This window comes from Heptranchias perlo, chromosome 32, assembly GCF_035084215.1.
Source record: "Heptranchias perlo isolate sHepPer1 chromosome 32, sHepPer1.hap1, whole genome shotgun sequence".
In the NCBI taxonomy this organism is placed as follows: Eukaryota; Metazoa; Chordata; class Chondrichthyes; order Hexanchiformes; family Hexanchidae; genus Heptranchias; species Heptranchias perlo.
Window position 1 is genome coordinate 33,974,095 of NC_090356.1, and position 17,905 is coordinate 33,991,999.

General features: G+C 44.6%; 1 protein-coding gene across 1 annotated transcript in view; it reads left to right on the forward strand.

The window, feature by feature from the left end:
• LOC137301220 (ephrin type-B receptor 2) overlaps positions 1–17,905 on the forward strand; it is a 1,084,770-nt gene that overhangs the window by 35,692 nt on the left and 1,031,173 nt on the right. The window lies entirely within an intron of this gene.

The window sequence follows — 17,905 nt, forward strand, 5'->3', positions numbered from 1 at the left end:
TGCTTTATACCGTGCCCGACATTACCACTACTGTTTGGTGGCCTATAAACAACTCCCACCAATGTTTTCTGCCCCTTGCTGTTTCTTCGCTCCACTCAAACTGATTCTACATCTTGATCTTCTGAGCCAAGATCCTTTCTCACTATTGCACTGATCTTATCCTTTATTAACAGCGCTACCTCACCTCCTTTTCCTTTTTGCCTGTCCTTCCTAAATGTTGAATATCCTTGAATATTCAGTTCCCAGCCTCGGTCACCCTGCAGCCACGTCTCTGTAATGGCCTTTAGATCATTCCCATTTACTTCAATTTGTGCCGTCAATTCATCTACCTTGTTGCGAATGCTGCGTGTATTCAGATAATTGGAGGCCACTCTTCCTAGGAAAAAGATGAATAAACTTTGTTAACCTATCTCCCCGAGAATAGCAACAGCTTCTTTATTTTTATCATCTGTTGTGTGCCAGCTAATGTAATAATATCTAAAGCGGATAATCAAACCGCTAATGGAGTAAATTGTGCAAAGCCTCCTGCTGGGTGCGATTTTCTGATACAGGGAGGCTGTTTCTCATCCCCAGCCCATGGTCTGCGGCCTTGCTAAATTTACTCCTACATGTCTGACAGAAATTATTTTAAAAATGAATGATGTATTGTTAACAAAATAAATATGCGGTATTTTTAATTTTAAATATTAGGCAAATCACTCTAATTCAAAACCTTCCACATGAAGAAAAATCTCATAATGCACTCCAAGTGGCAGAATAACATTTGTATTAAAGGGAAAGTATCATCAAACTAAGTCAGCATGGACAGAGGATTGGGGGGGGGGGGTGAGTACAGTGAGGATGGTGAGAATAGTGAGGATGGTGAGTACAGTGAGGATGGTGAGTACAGTGAGGATGGTGAGAATAGTGAGGATGGTGAGAATAGTGAGGATGGTGAGTATAGTGAGGATGGTGAGTATAGTGAGGATGGTGAGTATAGTGAGGATGGTGAGAATAGTGAGGATGGTGAGTATAGTGAGGATGGTGAGCACAGTGAGGATGGTGAGTACAGTGAGGATGGTGAGAATAGTGAGGATGGTGAGAATAGTGAGGATGGTGAGAATAGTGAGGATGGTGAGTACAGTGAGGATGGTGAGTACAGTGAGGATGGTGAGAATAGTGAGGATGGTGAGAATAGTGAGGATGGTGAGTACAGTGAGGATGGTGAGTACAGTGAGGATGGTGAGAATAGTGAGGATGGTGAGAATAGTGAGGATGGTGAGTATAGTGAGGATGGTGAGAATAGTGAGGATGGTGAGTATAGTGAGTACAGTTAACATAATAACATAAGAAATCGGAGCAGGAGTAGGCCATCAGGCCTCTCGGGCCTGCTCCTCCATTCAATAAGATCATGGCTGCTCTTCTACCTCAACGCCATTTTCCTGCACTATCCCCATATCCCTTGATGCCTTTAATATCTAGAAATCTATCGATCTCTGTTTTGAATGTACTCAATGACTGAGCCTCCACAGCCCTCCGGGGTAGAGAATTCCAAAGATTCACCACCCTCTGAGTGAAGAAATTTCTCCTCATCTCAGTCCTAAATGGCCTACCCTTTATTCTGAGACTGTGACCCCTGGTCCTAGACTCCCCAGCAAGGGGAAACATCCTCCCTGCATCTACCCTGTCGAGCCCTGTAAGAATTTTGTATGTTTCAATGAGATCACCTCTCATTCTTCTGAACTCTAGAGAATACAGGCCTAGTCTACTCAATCTCTCCTCATACGACAATCCCGCCCTCCCAGGAATCAGTCTGGTGAACCTTCGTTGTTCTCCCTCTATGGCAAGCATATCCTTTCTTAGGTAAGGAGACCAAAATTGTACACAATACTCCAGGTGCGGTCTCACCAAGGCCCTATATAATTGCAGTAAGGCATCTTTACTCCTGCTCTCACATCCTCTTGTAATAAAGGCCAACATACCATTTGCCTTCCTAATTGCTTGCTGCACCTGCATGTTAGCTTTCAGTGACTCATGTACAAGGACACCCAGGTCCCTTTGAACGTCAACATTTCTCAACCTCTCACCATTTAAAAAATACTCTGCATTTCTTATTTTCCTACCAAAGTGGAAAATTTCACATTTTTCCACATTATATTCCATCTGCCATGTTCTTGCCCACTCACTTAGCCTGTCTATATCCCCTTGAAGCCTCTTTGCATCCTCCTCACAACTCACATTCCCACCTAGTTTTGTGTCATCAGCAAACTTGGAAATATTACATTTGGTCTCCTCATCCAAATCATTGATATAGATTGTGAATAGCTGGGGCCCAAGCACTGATCCCTGCGGTACCCCACTGGTCACAGTCTGCCAACTTGAGAAAGACCCGTTTATTCCTACTCTCTGATCTCTGTCTGTTAACCAATTCTCAATCCATGCCAGTATATTACCCCCAATTCCATGTGCTCTAACTTTGTTCACCATCCTCCTGTGTGGGACCTTATCGAAAGCCTTCTGAAAATCCAAATACACCACATCCACTGGTTCCCCCTTATCTATTCTATTAGTTACATCCTCAAAGAACTCTAATAGGTTTGTCAAACATGATTTCCCTTTCATAAATCCATGTTGACTCTGCCAAATCCTATTATTATTTTCCAAATGTCCTGTTATCACATTCTTTATAATAGATTCCAGCATTTTCCCTACTACTGATGCCAGGCTAACAGGTCTGTAGTTCCCTGTTTTGTCTCTCCCTCCTTTCTTAAATAGTGGGGTTACATTTGCTACCCTCCAATCTGCAGGAACTGTTCCATAATCTATAGAATTTTGGAAGATGACAACCAATGCATCCACTATCTCTATAACCACCTCTTCCAAAACCCTGGGATGTCGATCATCAGGACCTTGGGATTTATCGACTTTCATCCCATTAATTTCTCTAGTACGATTTTTTTGTTAATAGTCATTTCCTTCAGTTCCTCATTCTTGCCAGACCCTTGGTTCTCTAATATTTCTGGGAAGTTTTTTGTGTCTTCTTCCGTAAAGACAGACACAAAGTATTTGTTTAATTTCTCTGCCATTTCCTTATTCCCCATTAGAAATTCTCCCGTCTCTGTCTGTAAGGGACCCACATTTGCCTTCGCCAGTCTTTTTCTTTTCACATACCTATCGAAGCTTTTACAGTCCATTTTTATGTTTCTCACTAGTTTACTCTCAGATTCTATTTTCCCTCTTTATCAATTTCTTGGTCCTCCTTTACTGAATTCTGAAATGCTCCCAATCCTCAGGTTTACTGCTTTTTCTGGCAACTTTATTTGCCTCTTTCTTTGATTTAATACGAACGTTAATTCCTCTTGTTAGCCACGGTTGGACCCTTTTCCTTTTGCATTTTTGTGCCCTAGAGGAATATATGTTTGTTGCAAATTATGTATTCTTTAAATGCTGGCCATTGCCTGTCTACCGTCATATCTTTTAATGTAGTTCCCCAATCAACCACAGCCAACTTGTGCCTCATACCTTCGTAGTACCTTCAAACCAAGCCCAGTCGACCTTGCAAAGTCCTCCTCACTAACATCTGGGGATTGTGCCAAAATTGGGAGAAATGTCCCACAGACTAGTCAAGCAACAGTCTAACATAGCCATACTCACAGAATCAAACCTTTCAGCCAACGTCCCAGACTCTTCCATCACCATCCCTGGGTATGTCCTGTCCCACCAGCAGGGACAGACCAACCAGAGATGGCAGTAGAGTGATATACAGTCAGGAGGGAGTGGCCCTGGGAGTCCTCAACATTGACTCCGGACCCCATGAAATCTCATGGCATCAGGTCAAACATGGGCAAGGAAACCTCCTGCTGATTAACACCTACCGTCCTCCCTCAGCTGATGAATCAGTCCTCCTCCATATTGAGCACCACTTGGAGGAAGCAGTGAGGGTAGCAAGGGCACAGAATGTACTCTGGGTGGGGGACTTCAATGTCCATCACCAAGAGTGGCTCGGCAGCACCACGACTGACCGAGCTCCCAGACTGGGCCTGGGGCAGGTGGTGAGTGAACCAACATGAGGGAAAAACCTATTTGACCTCATCCTCACCAAACTACCTGTTGCAGATGCATCTGTCCAAGATAGTATTGGTAGGAGTGACCCCCGCACAGTCCTCGTGGAGATGAAGTCCCATCTTCGCATTGAGGACACCATCCAACGTGTTGTGTGGCACTACCACCGTGCTAAATGGGATAGATTCAGAACAGATCTAGCAGCTCAAAACTGGGCATCCATGAAGCACTGTGGGCCATCAGCAGCAGCAGAATTGTATTTCAGCACAATCTGTAACCTCATGGCCCGGCATATTCCTCACTCCACCATTACCAACAAGCCAGGGGATCAACCCTGGTTCAATGAGGAGTGTAGAAGAGCATGCCAGGAGCAGCACCAGGCGTACCTAAAAATGAGGTGCCAACCTGGTGAAGTTACAACTCAGGACTACATGCATGCTAAACAGCGGAAGCAACATGCTGCAGCCAGAGCGAAGCAATTCCACAACCAACAGATCAGACCAAAGCTCTGCAGTCCTGCAACATCCAATCGGGAATGGTGGTGGACAATTAAACAACTAACGGGAGGAGGAGGCTCTGTAAACATCCCCATCCTCAATGATGATGTGGAGATGCCGGTGATGGACTGGGGTGGACAAATGTAAGGAATCTTACAACACCAGGTTATAGTCCAACAAATTTATTTTAAAATCACAAGCTTTCGGAGATTATCCCCTTCGTCACTCATTCACCTGACGAAGGGGATAATCTCCGAAAGCTTGTGATTTTAAAATAAATTTGTTGGACTATAACCTGGTGTTGTAAGATTCCTCACATCTTCAATGATGGCGGAGTCCAGCACGTGAGTGCAAAAGACAAGGCTGAAGCGTTTGCAACCATCTTCAGCCAGAAGTGCCGAGTGGATGATCCATCTCGGCCTCCTCCCGATATCCCCACCATCACAGAAGCCAGTCTTCAGCCAATTCGATTCACTCCACATGACATCAAGAAACGGCTGAGTGCACTGGATACAGCAAAGGCTATGGGCCCCGACAACATCCCGGCTGTAGTGCTGAAGACTTGTGCTAAGAACCAACTGCGCCTCTAGCCAAGCTGTTCCAGTACAGCTACAACACTGGAATCTACCCGACAATGTGGAAAATTGCCCAGGTATGTCGTGTCCACAAAAAGCAGGACAAATCCAATCCGGCCAATTACCGCCCCATCAGTCCACTCTCAATCATCAGCAAAGTGATGGAAGGTGTCGTCGACAGTGCTATCAAGTGGCACTTACTCACCAATAACCTGCTCACCATTGCTCAGTTTGGATTCCGCCAGGACCACTCGGCTCCAGACCTCATAACAGCCTTGGTCCAAACATGGACAAAAGAGCTGAGGTGAGAGTGACTGCCCTTGACATCAAGGCAGCATCTGACCGAGTGTGGCACCAAGGAGCCCTAGTAAAATTGAAGTCGATGGGAATCAGGGGGAAAACTCTCCAGTGGCTGGAGTCATACCTGGCACAAAGGTTGATGGTAGTGGTTGTTCGAGGCCAATCATCTCAGCCCCAGGACATTGCTGCAGGAGTTCCTCAGGGCAGTGTCCTTTGCCCAACCATCTTCAGCTGCTTCATCAATGATCTTCCCTCCATCATAAGGTCAGAAATGGGGATGTTCGCTGATGATTGCACAGTGTTCAGTTCCATTCGCAACCCCTCAGATAATGAAGCAGTCCGTGCCCGCATGCAGCAAGCCCTGGACAACATCCCGGCTTGGGCTGATAAGTGGCAAGTAACATTCGCGCCAGACAAGTGCCAGGCAATGACCATCTCCAACAAGAGAGAGTCTAACCACCTCCCCTTGACATTCAACGGGATTACCATCGCCAAATCCCCCACCAATAACATTCTGGGGGTCACCATTGACCAGGAACTTAACTGGACCATCCATATAAATACTGTCATTACAAGAGCAGGTCAGAGGCTGGGTATTCTGCGGCGAGTGACTCACCTTCTGACACCCCAAAGCCTTTCGACCATCTGCAAGGCACAAGTCAGGAGTGTGATAGAATACTCTCCACTTGCCTGGATGAGTGCAGCTCCAACGACACTCAAGAAGCTCGACACCATCCAGGACAAAGCAGCCCACTTGATTGGCAACCCATCCACCACCCTAAACATTCACTCCCTTCACCACCGGCGCACCGTGGCTGCAGTGTGTACCATCCACAGGATGCACAGCAGCAACTCGCCAAGGCTTCTTCGACAGCACCTCCCAAACCCCTGACCTCTACCACCTAGAAGAACAAGGGCAGCAGGCACATGGGAACAACACCACCTGCACGTTTCCCTCCAATTCACACACCATCCCAACTTGGAAACATATCACCGTTTCTTCATCGTCGCTGGGTCAAAGTCCTGGAACTCCCTTCCTAACAGCACTGTGGGAGAACCGTCACCACACGGACTGCAGCGGTTCAAGAAGGTGGCTCACCACCACCTCCTCAAGGGCAATTAGAGATGGGCAATAAATGCTGGCCTCGCCAGCAACGCCCACGTCCCATGATCAAATAAAAAAAAAGCCTCCTTTGTTCAGATTTAGGACTCTAGTTTCAGATTGAGCTACATCACTTTCAAACTGAATGAATAATTCTATCATATCATGGTCACTCTTCCCTAAGGTCTCCCTTACAACAAGATTATTAATTAACTCTTTCTCATTGCACAATACTAGATCTAAAATAGCCTGTTCCCTACTTGGTTCCTCAACATACTGATCTATAAATCCATCTCGTATATGTTCCAGGAATTCATCCTCCACAGTATTAGTGCTAATTTGGTTTGCCCAATCTATATGTAGATTAAAGTCCCCCATGATTACTGTATTACCCTTGTTACTTGCACTTCTAATTTCCTGCTTTATACCGTGCCCTACATTATCACTACTGTTTGGTGGCCTATAAACAACTCCCACCAGTGTTTTCTGTCCCTTGCTGTTTCTTCGCTCCACCCAAACTGATTCTACATCTTGATCTTCTGAGCCAAGATCCTTTCTCACTATTGTACTGATCTCATCCTTTATTAACAGCACTACCCCACCTCCTTTTCCTTTTTGCCTGTCCTTCCTAAATGTCGAATATCCTTGAATATTCAGTCCCCAGCCTTGGTCACCCAACAGCTACGTCTCCATAATGGCCATTAGATCGTACATTAATATCTGTTTGTGCCGTGAATTCATCTGCCTTGTGAATGCTGCGTGCGTTCAGATAAAGTGCCTTTAGTTTTGCCTTTTTAACATTTTTGCTGCTGGCCTTTGTTTCTGCTGCCTTCGAGTTTCACTTGCTATTTTTTCTGCCTTCCACAGCTTTGTTACTCTCCCTTCTGAATCTCCTCTCAGGTTCCCATCCCCCTGCCAAGTTAGTTTAAACCCTCCCCAACAGCACGAGCAAACCTCTCGCCAGGATATTGGTCATGGCCCTGTTGAGGTGCAACCCGTCCGGCCTGTACAGGTCCAACCTCCCCCAGAACTGGTCCCAATGCCCCAGGAATCTAAAGCCCTCCCTCTTGCACCAACTCTCCAGCTACGCATTCATCTGCTCTATCCTCCTATTTCTATACTCACTGGCGGGTGGCACTGGGTGTAATCTTGAGATTACTACCCTTGAGGTCCTGCTTCTTAATCTGTTTTCTAACTCCTTAAACTCTGCCTGCAGGACCTCATCCCTCTTTCTACCTATGTGAGTATGGTGAGAATGGTGAGTATAGTAGGGATGGTGAGTATAGTGAGAATGTTGTGTATAGTGGCAATGGTGAGCATGGTGAGAATGATGAGTTTAGTGGAGATGGTGAGCATAGTGGGGATGGTGAATACCGTGGGGATGGTGAATACCGTGGGGATGGTGATTATTGTGGGGATGGTGAGTACAGTGAGAATGTTGAGAATAGTGAGGATAGTGAGTATAGTGAGGATGGTGAGTATCGGGAGGATAGTGAGTATAGTGAGGATGGTGAGTATAGGGAGGATGGTGATTATAGTGGGGATGGTGAGTATAGTGAGGATGGTGAGTATAGTGGGGATGGTGAGTATTGTGGGGATGGTGAGTATAGTGGGGATGGTGAGTATAGTGGGGATGGTGAGTATAGTGGGGATGGTGAGTATTGTGGGGATGGTGAGTATTGTGGGGATGGTGAGTATAGTGGGGATGGTGAGTATAGTGGGGATGGTGAGTATCGTGGGGATGGTGAGTACAGTGGGGATGGTGAGTATAGTGGGGATGGTGAGTATAGTGGGGATGGTGAGTATAGTGGGGATGGTGAGTATAGTGGGGATGGTGAGTATTGTGGGGATGGTGAGTATAGTGGGGATGGTGAGTATAGTGGGGATGGTGAGTATCGTGGGGATGGTGAGTACAGTGGGGATGATGAGTATAGTGGGGATGGTGAGTATAGTGGGGATGGTGAGTATAGTGGGGATGGTGAGTATAGTGGGGATGGTGAGTATTGTGGGGATGGTGAGTATTGTGGGGATGGTGAGTATAGTGGGGATGGTGAGTATTGTGGGGATGGTGAGTATAGTGGGGATGGTGAGTATAGTGGGGATGGTGAGTATTGTGGGGATGGTGAGTATAGTGGGGATGGTGAGTATAGTGGGGATGGTGAGTACAGTGGGGATGGTGAGTATTGTGGGGATGGGTGTTGCCTGTTTGTTGCCATCTGGTTAGTTATAGTGCCTGTTGCAGTATAACTGTCACTGGCCAGTTTGAGCACGCAGTAATAAACTTTTTGGAGCCATCTGCCAGGCCAAAGACTATTAGACTGTGGTCTAACCTGTCACCACACCTGTTTAACAATACTACAATGTATATTTATATCTTTGCCTTCGCTCTGTTCTCTGACGTTATTTTGATTTCAATGTTATTTCTGAACAGACCCACTGATAAATCAGTCCAGGTTTATTGTGCACTTGTCATTGTCCCAGAATAATTGACTGTTGACAAAACTAGGCTTTGAAGTTTTAATTGGAGCCTTATTTTGTTTGTTCTGCCTGAAAGCTGCCAATGGTGAGAGCTGTAACAGGAACAGAGGCTGTTTGTTGAACCTCAATCACTGCACTGGCTCCGAATGAGGAATGAAATCCCAAATAACATTCTCTACATTCACATTTCCCCAGGGGATTTGCCTGACTATATTGTAGTCAGCTTCACGCATTAGTACTGACCTTTCACCATCATGCAGGAGATTTGAAATGCACAGCCGTGTGCCCAGGGGAACATCAAAGCGGGCTGATGTTAAAACCGAGCTCCTACCAGAAACCGTAACATTAAAATTATGCCGTGTCCAAATCTGCAGAAATGTGCTGTTCTACTGTACTCTGAAGTCTAGATCATTACTGCTGGAGCGGCTATGAGTGAATTTTACACACACTCAGGTGGAGCTGGCCTATTTTAACCCAGTTTTCCTGAGGCGCTCATTAGTATAACACCTGATATAGTTTGACCAGATCCAAAGAACAGAGTAGAGATAGAAGAAGACAATTGTGTAAGTCCAAGTTAAAGGGATGGGGACAAAAATTCTGAAAGCCTTTGGAGAAAGTCTCAGAATGCATCTTAACCCATTAGCAGCCCTTGGCCAGGATGAAGAGGCAGTGGGCTAAGAAGAGACAGGAACAAGTGAAGGGAAAGGAAATCCTCAGTACAGCTGTGAGCCTGCAATCAAGTGACGAAACAACCCAACATTGGACCCCTGCCCCCTGCTTTGCTGAAGTGGAGGGGGTGCTGCCTGAGGCAGGTGACCGGTGGGTAAGCACCTTGGGATGTTTTACTACGTTAATGGCGCTATGTAAATGCAAGTTGTTGCTATTGGGCCACTCCACAGTCCCATCCCCAATAGTCAGCATGGCAACACAAGGTGGAGTCAAGTTTCATGCCCAGCTGACCATTGCTGTCCCTTTGTCGAATGGTCCCCGCTGATGTCTTTGCAGCTGATGGCACAGCTCTGCATCTGCCTCTCTGCTGACCCAACGCCTGAGAAGACAGCTCTCCATGGTCACTGCCAGCTCGGAGTGCCAGGGTCTGCAGAAATGGCGAGTGCGGCCAATCAGGCAATCTGACTCTCGGTCACCCTGGCAAGCCTTCTCTCATACGGTGTCACTAAAAGCAGGGCACGCTGTGATTGGGGAGCTTCTAAGGAGGCAGCCAACATTATGTTTCTTCAGGCTTCTACACATCTTATGTAGTCATACAACTAGGGCTCTGCTGCTGACGTCTTTTTTGGAATGAAGAGCCTTCGCTGGTACTAATTATCAGCCAAAGTGAGTTATAACCATCACTGTCCGCTGGTGAGGTTGGATGATTACTATTGGGTGGGCACAGAGCATCTTTCACCTGCCCGGCAGCCCTCTGCAAATCCTCTTTATCCAAACGGGAGATAATTGGTTAAGAAGTGGCTCCACTTTAAGGGGCTGCTCTTTCAAAACTGAGATGAGGAGAAACTTCTTCACTCAGAGGGTAGTAGGTCTGTGGAATTTTCTGCCCCAGGAAGCTGTGGAAGCTACATCATTAAATAAATTTAAAACAGAAATGGACAGTTTCCTAGAAGTAAAGGGAATTAGGGGTTACGGGGAGCGGGCAGGAAATTGGACATGATTTTAGATTTGAGGTTAGGACCAGATCAGCCATGATCTTATTAAATGGCGGAGCAGGCTCGAGGGGCCGATTGGCCTACTCCTGCTCCTATTTCTTATGTTCTTATGTTCTTATAAACATGTTTGATTGGGGAAACCCATTAATGGTGCTCGGGAGAAAATAAATAATTGACATTCATTGGCACAAAGACTCAAGAATCTAAGTGCCAGCAGAAAAAAACGGGAGATAATTGGTTAAGAAGTGGCCCCACTTACCTTTATATTGCTGTGTCCTTTCCATAACTTCCAGGATGTTTACTGTTGCTTAGCAACCCAGGTGCCAGAGGTGTTCTTTGAAATGAAGCACCTATCTCAGACTTCTATTGCCCCAGCTCCCACCCATTGGAAATGCACCAGGATAGCAGCCCAGTTATACACACCCAGCGTCCCTCTCACCCTCCCACAAATTACTGTCTGAAATTGGACCATAATAAGCAGAAAATCCTGCTTCAGTTTTCTTAAAAATTATGCAAACTTATTTAGTAACCATAGGATAACATTTATGAGTACTTGGGACTTTCTGGATTACAGTTGTTTGAGGAGCAGGAACTGGACAAGTCCCTGATTGAGGCTGCAACATCTTTTCCCCAGTCGGTTTTCGGTGGTGTAATGGGAGCCGATTTGGTTTCCATCAGGAGATATGATAAATATCCAGGTGACGGGATTGAACCCAGTTCCAGGTGACCTGAACAGTCTGTCATTTCATTGAAAAGGCAACTCAATACTGTAACATTAGCCTGAGTGACAAAGCCTTTCACATCCTTTCCTTGTGCTAATGAAGTGGCCAAATGGTAGCTAAAGCTGCTTACTGGACCATTCTTCAAGGGTGAAGCTATAATTCTGCCTACCATCAGCGAGCACAACAGGCTCAGTGTTGCATCAAAGTCATGGAGTTGCCTGAAACTTGTTTCCCTTTCGAACGAACGCGAAGCAGGAAGTCCTGAAATAAGAAAATGAAGGATTTTCTGCTCAGTGGGTGGAAAATCTAAATTTTGGGGAGGGGCTTCTTCTAGATGTTGTAAGACTCTATTAAATAAGCTAAGAATAATTCGTACAGTGGTGATAGAATCTTCACAATTTTTCATCTGATGTAAAATTGGGTTTTGGAATGACTACTGACAGTCCAAATTACTCTCCCCACCCCCTGCTCCATGTTTAACTGCATGGAGAAACTTTTCTGAACAATGTTAACTCCAGCTGTTTAGGATTATCAGATGACTGATCCAATCTAATCAGGAGTTGGTGTGATTATCCATTATAACTAAAATGTCCTGCGCCATTTGGAATTATTTAGAGTAACTTTCAAAACCCGCACAGAATGTCCGTTGGTGTTCCTGCTGATTCTCATCCCTTTGAAGGGTTATTGTTCACTCGGATGAGGAGCATGAGGTACAATAGGCTTAATGTTGGAGAATGAGGCAAATCAGACCATGTCAGCTCGGATTGAAGGGTGAATGAACTTGGCTCTCTGAAGAGATCTGGCAAAGAACGTTAGCTGCAATTTATTTTGTTCAAAACCAGTGGAAAATTGACTTAACATGCTTCCCTGTCTTTTATCTAGCATTCTTCCAATTTCTGTTTCTCATTTCTTGCCACAAAGCCTAGTAAATGTTGTCTGGAAAATACAATCACGGTCGCTGATTTCTTCATGATCAATGGCAGTGATGCTGTGGAATTCACCAACAAGACATGTGCTTTGGATTAGATTTTCAGAGAGACAGTAGCAGTGTTTTCATTCCCTCCCCTGCTCCACACTTCAATCGCCAAAAAATGCTCTACAGACTGACTTAGCCTACAATACATCACAACTAAGGAAACCCTTGGACTCCTATAAGATCTCTTTATCAATAATCAGTGGTCTGCTCATCCATTTCTGAATTAACTACTGATCTCCATGAATCCCAGCGGAATGCTGAACGTCCAATTTCCATTACAATTAAATAGAAATGTGGAAAATTCTGCTGCGTTCACATTTTCAGATTTTCTATATTTGGATTTTGGACAATGGCTGTCCAGTTGCATGGAGCAGGACTTCTCACTGTGAAGCCGTTAAAGAAAATAATGGACTTAAAGTTGTGAGACCCCAGTGTCCCAGTGGATAAATGTGCTCCTGGTGGTGTGCTGAGCTGTATGGAGCCGAGGTTCCCGGGTTTCATCCCCTGGTCTGTACTCAGTTTGCTGATGAGGTGTTAAACATTGGCTTGAGTGTTCCCTAGGTAGGGAGGAGAGAAACCAGTCAGGATTCATGCTCCCGATCAGTGTTCAGAACTCCTGCTGGAAGTGGCTGTGTGGGGATGTTGGGTGAGAACATTATTGAGCTCGGATGTGATGCACCCACTGTTGAATAGTCTGCCCACACTTACTGTCAAGGTCCACGTGTGAATAAGTGGCAGTGGGGTGAAGGAAGGTGGAACCTTTAGAACCTAACTCCAGCCAAGAGTCTGCTGGCAGAAGGGGAGGGGAGAGATAACTGAAGATTAGAGTAAAAAATAGAACTGAAGAAATGCTTGGAATTGAATTCCCTGGACACTTGTTTAAGAGGCCCCTTCATTAACAAAGGTTTTCCCAATGGAAAAACAAAAAAAACTAATGGTAGCAATCCTGTTCTGTGCAATGATTGGGACAGATGGAATGACAAACTGCTCATTAACAGACTTCTACACAGTACCAGTGGCTGCAGTAACAGCAATTGAGTGGAATTAATTGGGGCTAAGCAAGGATACAGATTATTAAAATTACATTAGCAAGAGCTGGCTGACATTTCTACCAATGGGCTAGGCTCGAATTTGAGCTTTCTCTAGATTTCAGAACAATCCCAATAAATGGATGCTACAACTTTAAAGATTGCCTTCACAGGTGATAACAAGAAACCTTTGAGGGAATTCATCCTTTATGGAATTTATTTGCATAATTCATTGTGTTCTTCAGTCCCGTGGTCTGAAGGGAGGGATAAAACTTATCACATTCTCAAATCACGAAAAAATACGAGTGAAAGAACTAATTATGCTCTTTCTTGATCGAGCACTGCACAGAGGTGAGTCGGTGTGTGATTTTCCTCAATTTTAAAAATTAGTCATGTAAAACTTGCTCCTGGTTTTCATGTAAAGTGCCTCAGCTCTAATCATCCGTATTAATATGTGAAAGAATACTGTAGTGATTGAGGATACACCCGCTGCAGATCACTTTAAAAATCATACCATGAACGCTAGAAAAGTTTCATTTCAACCAGAGAAAAGCACTGATTACGTGAGCAGAGAATTATTGAGGATTTCAGTTTGATGAGGGAGTACTGAGCTTGACAGAAGCTGGTGTAAAAGTAGTTGAATGCATTGCTGTTGCTAGCTGCATTGGTCAGATGCACCTGTTATGGTCAGATGCACTTGTTACGGTCAAATGCACCTGTTATGGTCAGATGCACCTGTTATGGTCAGATGCACCTTTATGGTCAGATGCACCTGTTATGGTCAGATGCACCTGTTATGGTGAGATGCACCTGCCTTGGTCAGATGCACCTGTTATGGTCAGATGCACCTGTTATGATCGGATGCACCTGTTATGGTCAGATGCACCTTTCTTGGTCAGATGCACCTTTATGGTCAGATGCATCTGTTATGGTCAGATGCACCTTTATGGTCAGATGCACCTGTTATGGTCAGATGCACCTTTCTTGGTCAGATGCACCTTTATGGTCAGATGCACCTGCCTCGGTCAGATGCACCTGTTATGGTCAGATGCACCTTTCTTGGTCAGATGCACCTTTATGGTCAGATGCACCTTTCTCGGTTAGATGCACCTGTTATGGTCAGATGCACCTGTTATGGTCAGATGCACCTTTCTCGGTTAGATGCACTTGTTATGGTCAGATGCACCTTTCTCGGTTAGATGCACCTGTTATGGTCAGATGCACCTGTTATGGTCAGATGCACCTTTCTTGGTCAGATGCACCTGTTATGGTCAGATGCACCTTTCTTGGTCAGATGCACCTTTATGGTCAGATGTACCTTTCTCGGTCAGATGCACCTGTTATGGTCAGATGCACCTTTCTTGGTCAGATGCACCTTTATGGTCAGATGCACCTTTCTCGGTTAGATGCACCTGTTATGGTCAGTTGCACCTGTTATGGTCAGTTGCACCTGCCTCAGTCGGTCGGCCTCAGCAAGAAAAAACGTACTGAACAAGCAGAGGCTGAGTGTGCAGCTACTGCTGGTTTGGGGTTTTTATTGGCATTCAGTCTCCTTTCTTCACGTCTCCACTCAAAATGCAAATCATTTTGGTGAATGGCAAATTAAAACTCCAGCTTCTTTTGTAGTCCTTTGAAAAGATGGAACTGAGAGGAGATGAAGTATTTCATTGAGGAGAGATCATTAATCTGAGCCTCTCTGACACTGGTCTCTGCTTATTATTCTTTGAGAATTGCGTCAGATTAACAAATTCTAAGCAAATGCAATCAGTGCTGGAGCCTCAGTTATGTGTCCTTTAGTTATTTTATAAATATCCTTTTTAAAAATGTTAAAAATAGCAGCTTTAAGATTGTTACGGGCAGGCAGTATCCTCTGCTCGTCACTCCTTTCCAGTTTTTTGACTGAACACAAATTAGACTTATAGAAATAGCAGCTTACGAATGAGTTAAAACCTAAATAACACGAGCAATCCTTAGGATCCTGCTCCATTCTCTTAACGCGGGGTCAAGCTGATGAAAGTATTCCATCTCTTTTCAGTTTTTCCTCATTGTCACTGGGGGTGAGATTCAAATCTGTTCCAAGACCAGTGCAGGTTTGTCTGGGCAGATTGCTGTGACATAGAAGGGATGTGGCTGAGTTTTCATTGGTGCATCATCTCATCCCTGTTAATAATACTCGGATTGTCAGTCAGCTTCATTTATGAGATCCTGATCGTGTAATCCATGAGTGGATCTATTCAGTGATTGGCACTGCTGCTTGGTGTATTTACAGACCCAAAACAGCAAATATGTGAACATTCCAGTCCTACAACAAAAAATCAACAGTTTTCTGCCTGGTTGGATGTTTCAAACCCACAAACTTTCTTCCTTTTGGAAGAGAAATATCTTTTTGCGTGTGTGCATCGCTCTGTCGCTCTCTCTCTGAGAGTCTCCCTCACTTTCTACCTCTCTGAACTCGATTTTTCTGTGAATCTTTTTTTCTTTTCAGTATATCCTTCATTCTCTCTCTCTCCCCAATCTTGCCCCCGTTCACTACACCGTGAATCTATGAAGCAGTGACGATGTTAAAAGTGGGTATTCTCAGTTCTATGCATCACATTTAAAATGTATTTTCTGGGAGGTTCTAGTGCCATGGTCCAAGAACAGTTTGGTTTTTGACTCTTATTTTGATGCTTATTTGAGCAGAGTAAATTTTTTATTATGTGTAAATATTAGCGGAGAGATTAGCCCATTAAAACCAGTTAACATGGGTTAAAATGGTGGAGCAAACACAATAAATGTTGACCCACTGGTGTCATCAACTGTAGTTTCTTGGCTGTGACCCAGAATAAGTCACTGATAATATAACAGATAATATAACACTGATAATATAATAGCTTTTCATTATAGTAACTGCCACAGAGCCTTGTGGACTTCAGGATCTCAAAAACAAGTCCATTTATGTTCACAGCTTCAGGCTTGCCCTGTTTAATGAGCAGAATGTCATCCTATTCACTTTTGTTGATCTAAATCATTACGGCCGGTACGGACATGTTGGGCTGAATGGCCTCCTTCTGTGCCTTAACTTTCTATGATTTTAAACCATTCATAATTATCCATTTAATAGCAGGATTGGGATCTTTTATAAACCACATTTTAATAATTAGTTTATGAGGACTAAATATTTATGTAATGAAAATATGGAAAATTGGATGGTCTATGATACAAACAATGATTGAGGGGTAAACGTTACATGGTTTGTATATGTATGTGCAAGATGTGATGTAGAAAACTAAGTGTAACTCGCTATTTAATCCTCATTACAAGATAAATACAGATGAGGAAGGCCATTTGGGCAGTCTTAATTCATCCCTCCAGAGAGAACCTAACATCTGCCCTATTGCTGCATCCAATTGGTTCTTAAATGACTCCAGGGTTTTTGTCCCCTCTGCTCTATCTGGAAATATATTCCACATGTTGATCACCCTTTGAGTGAAAAAGAACTTCTTGACATCAGTCCCAGAATTACCTTTTACTAGTTGAATCCGTGTCCACTAGTTTTACTCCCACAATTTAATTTAAGGTAATATTCCGGATTAACTTTTTCTATACCTTTATCTATAAGATCACCTGCCGGACGCCTCCTTTCCAGGCTGAAAAGTCTGAGTCTCTCCCGTTTTACCTCATAACACAGACCCTCATACTGGAGATCAGCAGGGTGGCTTCTCTCTTCACTGCCTCCAGCACTTGAATATCTTGGTGAGACCAGAACTGGACACAGTGCTCAAGATGGGTCTGACCAGAACTGGACATAGTACTCAAGGTGGGTCTGACCAGAACTGGACACAGTGCTCAAGGTTGGTCTGACCAGAACTGGACACAGTGCTCAAGGTGGGTCTGACCAGAACTGGACACAGTGCTCAAGGTGGGTCTGACCAGAACTGGACACAGTGCTCAAGTGGGTCTGACCAGAACTGGACACAGTGCTCAAGGTGGGTCTGACCAGAACTGGACACAGTGCTCAAGGTTGGTCTGACCAGAACTGGACACAGTGCTCAAGGTGGGTCTGACCAGAACTGGACACAGTGCTCAAGTGGGTCTGACCAGAACTGGACACAGTGCTCAAGTGGGTCTGACCAGAACTGGACACAGTGCTCAAGGTTGGTCTGACCAGAACTGGACACAGTGCTCAAGGTGGGTGTGAGCAGAGCCCTGTACATTGATCATTGCCTCCTCTGACTTGCTTCCACTGTTTACTAAAACCTCTTTTTCAGCTTCATTTGTACCTTGGACAACAGAAATACGAAGTGGGTATACTCAGTATCCCTGGTCTATCCTGAGCTACACCCAGTCCAACCTGTCATTAGAATTATCTGCTTTCTGTGAGCTCTCGGTTTTACAAACCTCCTTCTGTGATCTTTTCATTCTGAATGCAGAGTTACTGAGGTATAAAAGATTTCTTTATATTTTCTAAATCTAAGAGTAATCCTCCCCACCTTTCGGTATAGAAATGCTAAACATCCTAATAAACAAGAACCAGGGCTTA